Source organism: Hoplias malabaricus, chromosome 2 (genome assembly GCF_029633855.1).
Source record: "Hoplias malabaricus isolate fHopMal1 chromosome 2, fHopMal1.hap1, whole genome shotgun sequence".
NCBI classification, from domain to species: domain Eukaryota; kingdom Metazoa; phylum Chordata; class Actinopteri; order Characiformes; family Erythrinidae; genus Hoplias; species Hoplias malabaricus.
The window spans coordinates 41,456,045-41,468,736 of record NC_089801.1 but is presented as its reverse complement, the minus strand read 5'-3'; the positions used below and the strand labels follow the sequence as shown (position 1 = coordinate 41,468,736).

The window sequence follows — 12,692 nt, the reverse complement described above, 5'->3', positions numbered from 1 at the left end:
GAACACAAAAATATTTACAGGAATGCTGGTCATTAAGTGCTACAGAATGGATAGGTTCAGGTACTCTGGTCAAGGGTTTGATTGGTGTCCTGATTGTGTGTAGGTTAGTGAGTCTTTGAATGAACTACCTTTAATAAACTGGCGCATGACTGAGTGTCATGTGAGACAGTAGAGAAATAGCATGAGTAAGTTGAATGTCCTTTATTGATTATGATAACGGAAATTCTAGCGTGACTGGTAATTTGAGTATTCAGGTGCCGCTGCGGTAAAGGGGTGATGATTGCGAAATGTGATAGGGTCAGAGTTGGTCGGAAATTACGTGAATTTGCAGGGTATATATGGGGCTGAGAGGAGTTCAGGCATGGTCCTACTCCCAAAATTATGTTATTACATAACTTCACTTGTTATATACCGTTCTGATATGACGTTGACTACAGTCCTTAATTGTAGGATTATACAGTGCTTCTGTATGGTTATTGGAATTCATAAAATATAAAATGAGCATAGAAACAATGAGGACTTTTTAATGTTTTGGCTGTACGTTCTATATATTGTAATCAGAGATTCAGTCTGTTATTTTACACCGCATGGTTATTTTGTCAGTGAAGACTCATATATCTGTCCAAATAAGGAAACATTCGCAATTTAGCAAAAAATAGGGAGATTCAGAACAGTCTGCCAAACTGCCAAAGACAAAAGAAAAGTAAAGAAAAACTAGAAGAAAGTGTTCCATTTAAATCATTTACCTGTATTCCAGTGAACATGCCAATTGTTTTTTTTCTAATTCTGCACATATGTAATATTGTGCATGATGTAATTTACCACAAAAGTGCATCGGGCAGTAACTGCTGCAAAAGTTTTCCATAAATTTCAGCATGTTACATGTCCTATGTCCTGGGCATCAGACACTGAGTAAAAGGAGTACTGCTTAAAAACACTCAAACATCACCTAACAGAGGCACTTCCCTAAGGAGGAATGGTTCTTGTCCTTTATATATGTTGTAAAAGAGTTAAAATATCTAAAACTGGCACTTGCCATGATGGAGAAGTGTACTTAGCTGTTGTAGATTAAGGCTTTATCAGCAAAATCCATAAAGACAAAGAAAATGAATGCAAAGACTGGCAAACTGCAAACGAAAGTAAGTATCAAAAAAACTTCAAAGACTAATAAAGTAACTAATATGTTTTAAAAATATATATATTTAATGAATTTTTATTTTTCTGTTTTGCATCCTCAACATAAACACCAAATTGTTGGTACCACTTGGTTCTATGAAAATGAACAAATGAAAATCCAACACTGAATTTGAACCATGGTTCAACAGAATTCTTTTTAAAAAGTAAACTCCTTAGGCCTGGACAATAATGATGGTACCGCTGAAAATAATGTGACCAAAGGGACATTTTAAATCAAGGCGTGTTTACTAATTAGCATCACACATGTTTAGAATCTTGTAATCAGTCAGTGGACCTATATATAGGGCTACAGGTAGTCACTGTGCTATTTGGTGACATGGTGTGTACCACACTCAACATGGACCAGAGGAAGCGAAGGAAAGAGTTGTCTCAGGAGATTAGAAAGAAAATTATAGACAAGCATGTTAAAGGTAAAGGTTATAAGACCTCCAAACAGCTTAATGTTCCTGTGACTACAGTTGCACATATTATTCAGAAATTTAACATCCATGGGACTGTAGCCAACCTCCCTGGACATGGCAGCAGGAGGAAAATTGATGAAAAATTAAAGAGACGGATAATACGAATGGTAACAAAAGCCCAGAAAAATTTCTAAAGAGATTAAAGGTGAACTTTAGCTCAAGGAACATCAGTGTCAGATCACATCATTCATTTTTGTCTGAGCCAAAGTGGACTTCATGGGAAACAACCAAGGAGGACACCATTGTTGAAAACAAATGATAAAAAAGGAATGGAATGGAATTGAATTTGCTAAACTACATGTTGACAAGCCACAAAGATTCTGGGAGAATGTCCTATGGACAGATGAGACAAAAATGGAACTTTTTGTAAAGGCACATCAGCTCTATGGTCACAGATAGAAAAATGAAGCATATCAAGAAAGGAACACATTCCCTACTGTGAAACATGGAGGAGGCTCTGTTTGCCTGTTCTGGGGCTGCTTTGCTGCATCTGGCACAGGGTGTCTTGAATCTGTGCAGGGTACAATGAAATCTCAAGACTATCAAGGGATTCTAGAGAGAAATGTGCTGCCCAGTGTCAGAAAGCTTGGTTTCAGTCGCAGACCATGGGATCTTGCGACAGGATAAAGATGCAAAAATCTGCTAAAATCACCCAAGAACGGCTAAGAGGAAAACATTGGACTATTCTGAAGTAGCCTTTTATGAGCCCTAACCTAAATCCTATTAGGCATCTTTGGAAGGAACTGAAACATGCATCTGGAAAAGGCACCCTTCAAACGTGAGACAACTGGAGCAGTTTGCTCATGAGGAGTGGGCCAAAGTGAGTTTGTTTTTGAAAATTATTCTGTTGAAGCATGGTTGATATGCAATGTCTGACTTTCATTTGTTAATTTTCATAGCACTTACATTTATTATTACTTTTGTCAGATTCAAGTTATTTCTGTGACCTTTGTGTTTTTTGTTTCATGAACTGAGGGGTACAATTTTGTCCACATGTGTACTTTCTCCTGTTGTTTTTAGGAATTTTGTTTGCAGACTTGAGTTTGTACACTGTAAAAAAAAAAAAAAGACTAACTGTATAAAGTTACAGAAGTTTTTCTGTAAAAAGAGAATATACCTTTGAAATACAGGAAAATCATGTTTTTAAACAAATCTGCCGTAAAAGCACAGTGCAAGTCTGTAACTTTAAATTACTAAAATCCTCTGTTTTATAACAGAACTGTACAGTTTTTTAAGGGTGCTGAGTTTTAGTTTGAGTAATCAGTGTAAAAAAAGAGTCATTGGTGGAAAAACACAGACCAATTATATAGTATTAAGTTTTCCTACTGTGTTCATTTAAAGATAGAGAATGTTAGTGTTTAATGTTTGCTGTAAATAATTAACGTCATAAAACTAAAAATAAAAACTATTTAACTGAACTGACCTATGAAGTTACTTACAATACTCAATGAAAACTTGTAAGATTTTCTAGAAAAAAACTCTCTAAAATGTGAAGTAAATATAAATGTTGTAATATCTAATTTACTTAGAAATGTTAAGTAAAATTTACTTTATTATATTTAATAAGTATTTCATAGGCACTCTAAAATATTAAATAAATTTTGTAAGTGTTTTATGATTTAAGTAGATTTTATTATACTCTATTTAATATTTTAGTTTATATAAAGTTATATTTCTAACAATTATGATGTAAATGTTGCTAATTTTCATTTGATAAATGTTTCCAAATAAATAATCATCCGTATCATATCACTAACTCAATTAATCAAAACAAAACAAAACTCAATTAATCACTATGACATGGGAATGTCCGGAAACAAGTATTTAATGGTACATTCAATAATATTTGGAACAACTGTATAATTAAACATCTACATTCATTTCTTCATTGTCTGTAACTGATTATCTAGTTCAGGATGGCAGTGAGTCCAGAGCTTAACTAGAATCTTTGGGCGCAAGGTGGGAAGCCAGTCCTTCACAGGTCGACACACACATTCACTCAAACATACAAACATTTTTGAGTTGCAAATCCACCTACCTATTTGTGTTTTTTTTTTTAACAAAAGAAAACAGTATGAGTGAAGGTTCTCAAGTGCTTGCAGTTCTGTAAAACAATTGCCACCATGTAAAAAAATAAAACAGCAACATTAATATCACTGCAGTATCAAGGTAATTAATATTTTTTTGTAATACTCCAGCAGGAATAAAATATAGAAATGCATACTGAAAGACATGAAAGAGATCAACAGAAGACAAGTTTATAACTTGACAGTGCTAGGTAGCATTAAATTGATCATAAATAGCTATATTTTAGACTTACAGCAACATTAACAATCAATGTCTTTTAAATAAATCAAGTCCATGTCTGTATCTCACCCACCTACATCTTTGTTTGTAAATATATTTGTTTGCACAATGGAAGGTTCATCCAAAGGCAGTGGAAGTTCATTAAAAGACAACAGTGGTATGTGAGGGGAGAATCCAAAGGAAGAGTGTTTTTGCAAGTGGTTGGTAGTTATTTACAAAATTAAAAAGAATATTAATATTGTGTAGCACAGTGTTGGGGGTATGCAAGAGAAAAAAGTAGCCCCAAAAGCAGTGAGCAAGCTTTAGCAGCACTAACATATCCTGGCAACATCTTTCCTTCAAGAAGGATGGATACATCCTCTGGATCCTCTCTATCACCACAGACAAAAAGGATCCTGATGTGTTGAGTTACGTCACTGCATCTGTCCTCCTGCATGCAATCAGAAAGAAAAATTGATAACCTTTTATAATATAGCCCGTGTCTTAACATGTACTTAACCAGAACTTTCAATGTACCTTCACACATTTTATGGTGTATTTTCGCACTATTTAAAGTGTATTTACCCGGTACTTACAGTGTACCTTCATTATATGTGTCAGTACATCTAAGACACTTATCAGCCAGCATTTTAACGTGTACTTCCTTGGCAGTGCATCTCCTTGCTTTTTTATGGTGTACATTCTGGCAGATTAAGGGAAATTTACCTCATCCTTATAGTGTACCTTCACATAACTTACTGATTCTTTATATGAATTGGTAAATATCAAATACGTACGGGTTCTTTCTGATACTTAAATACTGGGGACTATAAGTGTAATTTCCGATATTTTACCATGTAATTTCTCTGAATTTATGGTGTACATTCTATGTGTATGACAGTCATTGTTTTATGTATTTATTCAGCGGGCAGCTTCATTCATATTCCAGGGACTTATTATTTTTCTAACAATTATATATTGTATTTCACTTAGCGAAAAACAAAGTCCCCAGTTGTTAAAATACCAGTAGGAACAGGTAAGTATTTTAAACTGTTGTTTCATATAAATTTTATTCTGTTTGTTATGGGAAGGTACACTGTAAGAACGCTGAGAAGATGCAATGTGTCAGGGACGTACATGTAAAAACGCAGGCTGGTAAGTATTTTAGATGTATGCTGTAAATACACTTTGAAATGCGAGAAGATGCTTTACGTGTCGGGGATGGACTCGTAAAACATGTATTTTAGATGCACTGAATTGTAAGGGAGTTATGGGTACACTGTAAGTATGGGTACACTGTAAATACACTTTAAAACACGGGAACATACGCCATAAAATGTGTGAAGATATGCAATAAGTGCCGGGAAGGCACACGTTAAAGTCGTGGGATGTATTATAAAGCATTACCAAAAATCCAGTTGATTATATTGAAAGAAAATATCAAAGTGCTTGAATTATAAATTAGGTCATTTTCAGGGCAAAGATCAACACACACTAAAGACAACCACCATTAAATATAGCTCAAATTACATTTTTCTATTTTAAGCCTATTATAGAGTGAGCTAGCATTAGTAAAACATTTAAGGAACAGTGAAAGATGGTGGCATGCCTGTGTATCTCTTTAAGGTCAGTTGATTAGGTTTAATTCCTCTTTTTTGTCAACAAATGCCCCTCAAAAATGTATAAATCCCTTCAGTGTGAAGCATTTATGAGCATAATTCTCCTATTTTATAAAATGAATTACTTTGGTCTTACAGGACAGTAGTAACAAAAAGACAAACTAAAAGTAAAATGTCTCAGTAAGGTGATGGGCCACCAGGTATCACCCGATTTAAAGGTATTGATTTTACAAGACTTTGACTGTACTGGAGGGACAAAAATATTCCCTCATTTGGTGATTTTTATGGTGGCGACGGAAAGTGCTCCCATAGGTTTCCAGTTTGGTTAAGATCTTGTGACTGAGAAGATCATAACATATGTTTCACACCATTTTCATACTCATCAAACAGTTCAGTTAACTGGCATGTTAATAGGGGCACATTCATCCTGGAAGAGACTGCTTCCATCAAAACTGAAATGTTTGATCATAGGCTAAAAATAATTGCTCTGAACAACCGAATTGCGTTCACACTTTCCATTAAAAAGACAAGTGCCAAAATGTTCCATATAATACAAGCATTATATTTATTGTTAGCATATCTGTACCATACTCTTGATGTACGCAACTCATGCACTCATCTACTTATTAAGCAGATGGTAAGAAATGAGTAATCTGGCCATATGTCTAGAGATATGAAAAAAAGTGATATGTGTTTTTTTGCCACTGAACTCTCAAATGTGCATTCATCTTAGTAAAGAGGGGCTTATAGACTGCACCTGTACTTTTAATGCCTTTCTCTATGTTGTTGTAGACAGACTGTCACCTGAGGACAGGGAGCTCTTCTGTATTTTTTCTTACATATTGCACTATTGCATTAACATCGAGGTCATCAAATGTGCACACAGCCAAACAGATTGTAAGACTATGCATGGTACACTCTAAAAAATGGTTGGGTTGAAATAACCCAAGTTGGTTCAATTTGTCAACCCAGCGCTGGGTCAAATAGGAACAAACCCAGCATTAGTTATTTTAACCCAGCTATGCTGGGTTACCAGTTTAACCCAACAGGCTGGGTTATTGACATTGACCCACTATTGGGTAAAAACAACTATATTGTAGGGTTACGGCAACCTTTGGGTTGGTTCATTTTTAATCAATTTAATGCAAGCATGCACACAAATATTATTCCAGAATATTTTTATTAATAAGCCAACAAACAAAAATAAAAATATAATCAGCGTCTAGCTGGAATAAAAGATATACGTACAGTAGTCAAGTTATCAAAGTATTGTAGATTTTTATACATTTAAAATATTCAAAAATAAAATGTAAATTGTATTTATATTGTTTATACACACGGAAAACAGGAGAATCAAGCAACACAAAATAATTTACCAAGAAACACATCTAGCCCAGAAGTCCACAAAAAACAAGTTCAAATTATTTTTCTTCAGGTTATAAATGTTATTGAAAATACAATTAATAAATGACAAGATATTGGAGGTCAAATACGTAAAATGCTTTGAAGCAAACATCCACTGCTCTCAGTAGTGTGCTCTGCTCCAGAGCTTCTCCACTGATGATTACAAAAGCTTGAGAACAACGACTGCAGTCCCCAAGCATCAGAACATATGGAAGCTCCCTGGTGTCCTTGGTATGTCTTAAATACTCAGCCATATTACTTCCAACCTAGGAAAACAAGTTGAGCAAAGGTGGGAAAGAGGAAATTGAATTAATGTATGAATGAGTGAATAAATTAACAAAATCACAAACTAACTCACATGGAATTCCAGGGTACAGCCCACAATAGGTTAAGCGTTTGTACTATATAACAGAAATACAAAGCACCTGCACATTTGTGGCCTACAGCCTGGACACTAAGATTTTAGAGTAATGATATGTTTGGACAGATGCTAGCTTTAATAGCGTATCAGTTGCCTTTCTTTGTTATGTTTATCGCAACTTTACATTATATTTTACTGATATTTTTCCCATGTTCGCACATTTAAAATAAAAATGCTTTAAATGTAATTGTCTAAAGCCCATAAGAATAAAAAAGTCTTTACAAATATTTACAATGTAAATTTAAACAAATGTATTTATTTTTGCATAAAATTGTGATATGTCTATGAAAAACAAACACGTGTGTTTATGAATGTAACTGTATTTGTACAAACTGCAGACTGTGAGACACAGCTTGGGATCTGTTCATTTGTGAACAGTGAAACACATTTATGACTTGTGTTTAATTTGTGGATTAACATTTACACATTTGTAAAGTATTTTGAGACTAATCTCTCTACATATGCGGTGTCCAACAGACGTGGATATTCTTGTAGTATTTCTACAACTGTTTTGGTCCAATTCTCCCTTATCCATTAGCTCTATGGATTGCAGTCACCTTCATGTATTTTCTAACCTGGCTTGGTGGATGAATGTTGTCCTTAAGCCACTCTTGCATAGCCCTGTCCACAGTCACAGCAGACGCTGAGGAGTAGAGGTAATAAAATACATTTTTTAAATATATTAAAAAAAAAGAAATGTGATTTTTTTATTGTGGACAAAATTTTTTAAACCTAAATACAAATACATGCTTTATACATACCTCAATATGCGTACAAAAGTTTAAAGTGTTGTGTACCAAATAGTTGTCATTTAAAGGTCATCACTGATTTTTAAGGTAACTGTTGTGTAGTATTAAAAACGACACTTGTCTTTTAATGAAAAAAAAAATTTTTGAAAAGGAGAGTAAATAATTTAATTACCGAAAGCGCTACAAAACTTAACTACTCGAGTTATAAATGAGTTTCTGTGGTAATTCAAACAAAGAATAAAACTTAGTTTTCTCCCCCTCAAACATGGCGTTTTAACTTAAAAGACACAAAACTTACGAATGTAAACAAAACGGAGAGAACTGTGTTTTCCAACAAATGAAGACATTCCCTTTAAGCGAGACATCAAAACACCATGAAGCCTGAGTTTTAATCCCAAATCACTCAATACTCCCTATGTACTGCACTATGCAAGTCATTAACTTACTGAATCTAAATCTTAACAGTGCATTATATATTCCTAATACAACATCATTTATATTTATTTATATGTGGGAATCTGAAATCTATTGCTATCTGCTTGTGTACAGTGTAGTGTATGACTGATGTAATTAATAGAGAGAAAGTGAAAAGCTATTTGTATTTCAGACAAAGACAGATGTGCTGTCTCAGTTTTCCTCATCCATGAGAGCACAGTGACAACCATGTTTTTAAAAGTCTCCACCTTGGGAGAGCATTTTTGCAAAATTTCAATTTTCAGTGATCTGTGTGGGGATGGGAGGCCAAAACCGAGACAAAACCTTGTTTTTTTTTTCGTGTATAGACAAAACATCTATACCTGAAAACTCACTGTCCTTAAACATTATATACATTGTTGCAAAACTAAAATTAAGTAAGAGTGAGAGAGAGAGAGAGAGAGAGAGAGAGAGAGAGAGAGAGAGAGAGAGAGAGGATGCACACAATTTTACATACCTTCGATTTTAGGAATTAATGTTTGAAGATTCCAGTCTTTGTTTGAACAAATTCATCCATGTGTCACTGCAGATATCAACATAACATTTTAGAAAGACATGTACAATACTTCATAGTACAAGACCAAATAAAAAAAACACCATGTGTAAAGTTAGAAAGTTAAGATGATCCACTGTGTTGACATAATATTGTTGACATAGTATTACGCATTTATTAATGGGTTGCAGCTGAGTCACATTGCCGAGTACCCGTCATGTTCATGGGTTGAAATGACAATCTTTTTGGCGTGGGCACCATATTGGGGTGCGATTGTCTGGTTTCAAGGTGCAACACTAATGAATATGAATAGGAAAAATGAATATATTTATCTCATACACAGCTCCTGTTAACAACTAGGTAAAGTTAGTGTAGTGCATGTTTTATAAGAGGTACATGAGGAATAAAGGGTATTAAAAGGTAAAATATTTGTGGTTTGTTTTTTTACGAATATAACGAGTGGTATTAAAAGGTGTTTAATGCATTATGAACAAAGAGGAAAGAGACTTTTTATAAAAAGCTAACAATCATCACAGTTACCCTTTTTAAGATGGAACTACTAATTCAAACAAGAAGCTAGTGAATTACGCCAATGTTAGCCTCATATACTGACAGGTTTAAGGTAAAAATAAACATTTGAATACGAAAAATGGAGAATAAGAAGCAAACGTCTTCCGAAAATAGCATTTAAGGTGGAAGGGGGAAAAATAAATAAGGAAGGCAACATCAGCTTCGACTAGTGACAATTTTAACTCTAGGAGCACAGAGAGCCGGTGTGTATTTGAGCCTGTGACTGACTTTACTCTGTGTGTTGTGTTGGTTTTGGTGCGGAAGGGAGACTTTAGTCACAGCTGTGAAACCAGCGGCTCTCTTTGCTCCGGTCTCGGTCAAATAAGCGCGATGCTTCCAGTGTTAAGGTGGAAATGAAAATTCTAATACGAAGATGGAAAGCTATTTTCTGATTTCACATCGTGATTTTTATCACTCGTTTCATAAGTAAAAAACAAGCAAAGGAGGTATTCATTTCAAAGGAATCACAAGCACTGGTTAAGGAGTGCTATACAGATTTTTTTTTTTTTTTAGCGCATTGGCTTTCATATAAAAAGCGAACATCCCAATAGGGATAAAGCATGACATACCCTAAGGCTACCACACACGGGCCATATCAGTCCAAGAACGGCAGAAGTGAACTTAAGTCAGGTAGAAGCTTATTCAACTCAGCTAACGCTGGCTAGTTCTACCTCACGGAGGCGCAGAGCAGGACATTTATCTGAGGTACCGCTAGCGTAACTGACCTAGCGTTAGCAGGCAAGAAATAACATCAAAGCAGCGCCAATGTTAATAAACACAGTACTTCCAAATTGGGTACACTAGAAGATACAGCGATAAACATCATAAATATAGGTTTAGTAAAAATCAACCTGACTTAGGTAGCTAGTGACGTTAGCCTGGGTCTTTATTTCCTTCGGCAGAATGATAATGTCCGTTAGTCAGGAAACTGGGATTTACTCGCTGACCAGAAATATGAACTCAACTAAGATCCCGATTAATACAAAACGGTTTTTAATCTATATATTAAAATTATGTAATTGAAAAAAAAAAAACTTACAATTATGCTCACGGCCAAAAGAAATTCTTCTCCTCTGGTGTTCAGCTTCGGTTTCTTCGGTTTTTTCGGTTTCTTCTTTTCGCTCGAGCTTCTCGGCTTCCCGCCTATTCCGACGCACGACGTGACTGTTCCCTTTCAGGTCCGCATACACAACCCAACGCTGCTGGGTTGCTTGTTATTAACCCAATTTAAGTCAAAATAACCCAACATCATGACCCAACATGCTCAACCCAGCAATTGGGTTATAAAAATAACCCAGCATTTTTTAGAGTGTACCATGCACCTGTGTAAGAATGATTTGTTTTTCTCCATAAATTTATTCAGTTTTTTTCTTTTACTGCATAAGAGTATGCCCATGGTGATGTGTTACAAACTGAAATGAAGCAAAATGTTTAACATGTCACATCATGATTTTAACCTGAAAATAGCTTCAGAATATGCTGTGACCCTTTGACACAATAAGAAAAGATCCTAATGAACAGCTCATTTGTTCTGTTTCATCTTTTTTGTCATTTAATGCAAACTGGGTCTGGGTTAACAAGTCACCCACCATTTTTATTTCATCAGCTGCCTCAAGAAAGAATGCTCCACAACTTCATGATGTCAATCTAACAATCCAAAAGGGACAACATGTTAATATCTACGTTGAACACAGCATTTCTATTTATTTATTTTTATTTTATTGAAATGCACGGTGGCGCAGCAGGTAGTGTCGCAGTTGCACAGCTCCAGGGGCCTGGAGGTTGTGGGTTCGATTCACGCTCCGGGTGACTGTCTGTGAGCAGTTGGTGTGTTCTCCCCATGTCCACGTGGGTTTCCTCCAGGTGCTCAAAAGTGTCCGTGTGTGTGTGTTGCCCTGTGAAGGACTGGCGCCCCCTCCAGGGTGTATTCCTGGCGCATTGGACTGGCGCCCAATGATTCCAGGTAGGCCCTGGACCCACCGTGACCCTGAATTGGATAAGCGGTTACAGATAATGAATGAATGAATGAATGAATGAAATGCACAGGTCCTTTTTATACACACAATAATACCCACTGGGAATACAATAAAAAAATCATACCATATATTATTTCAAATGTTTAGGTTTAGGAAAATCAAATAATAATATCTAATTGTTCAGTAATTTGTTACTCTTTTCTTTAAAATAGGTGGTAAATAGCAAGATTAGCTCAGTTATTTTATTGATTTATATTTTGTACAGAATAAACTCATAAACAATAGAAAATTAGGTCAGCATGCAGTTCTGTGCAGTGATTGGACCAATACGAATTGCAAGGACTAAGTCAAAGACTGTTCAGCCAATGAATGCCTGAGAATCACTTGTTTGAATCTGAGTGCCAGCTCCACCTAGAAAAATGTTAATTTACTCACTGTTCAGCCAGTGAATGCCAGAGAATAACTTGTTTGAGTGCCAGCTCCATCTGGAAACATCAGTTTCAGTTACTGAAACGAAGGCGACTGCACAGGAGTTTGCTCAAAAACTAATGCCATGTTATAATGCTCAGCATCAACTAAAGGTAAGGGTCTGCTTTTATTCCTTTCCAGATGCCTGTTTTTTTTTTTTTTTTGCAGGAAGTAAAACAACAATGTTATATTTTGACATCAAGTTGATATATGAGACATTGCTTTACAATATAGTTTTGGACTAAATGTATTTTAATAAATTTATCTTAAAATATATTTAATCAGTTAAACCAATACAGTGGTTTAACATTAATTTTTATCACTAAAATGTTATTATGCAAAAATAAAAACAAGTGGAAATTCCCTATAAGGTGATTGTGCATGTTTTATGTTTAGTATTGGCAAACAATATCAAAGAAATGATTTAATGTATAATGTTAACAAAATGTGTTAGCAGTAAACAGTAAAAGTGAAATATGGTGACAATGTAATAGTGATATCCTTGTGAAATTTATATAGCTTTTAGACAACTTTTGGGGAAGCATACTTAAATACAGTTTTAACACCACCCCTC

At 35.1% G+C, this 12,692-nt stretch overlaps 1 long non-coding RNA gene across 1 annotated transcript; it reads right to left on the bottom strand.

Moving 5' to 3' along the window:
- Positions 1-6,905: 6,905 nt before the first annotated feature.
- Positions 6,906-10,827, bottom strand: LOC136674608 (uncharacterized). Its single transcript, XR_010796072.1, has 4 exons — positions 10,714-10,827; positions 9,069-9,134; positions 7,964-8,031; positions 6,906-7,233 (listed from the first exon to the last, which is right to left on the bottom strand). It is a non-coding gene; the product is annotated as an uncharacterized lncRNA (long non-coding RNA).
- Positions 10,828-12,692: the final 1,865 nt, after the last annotated feature.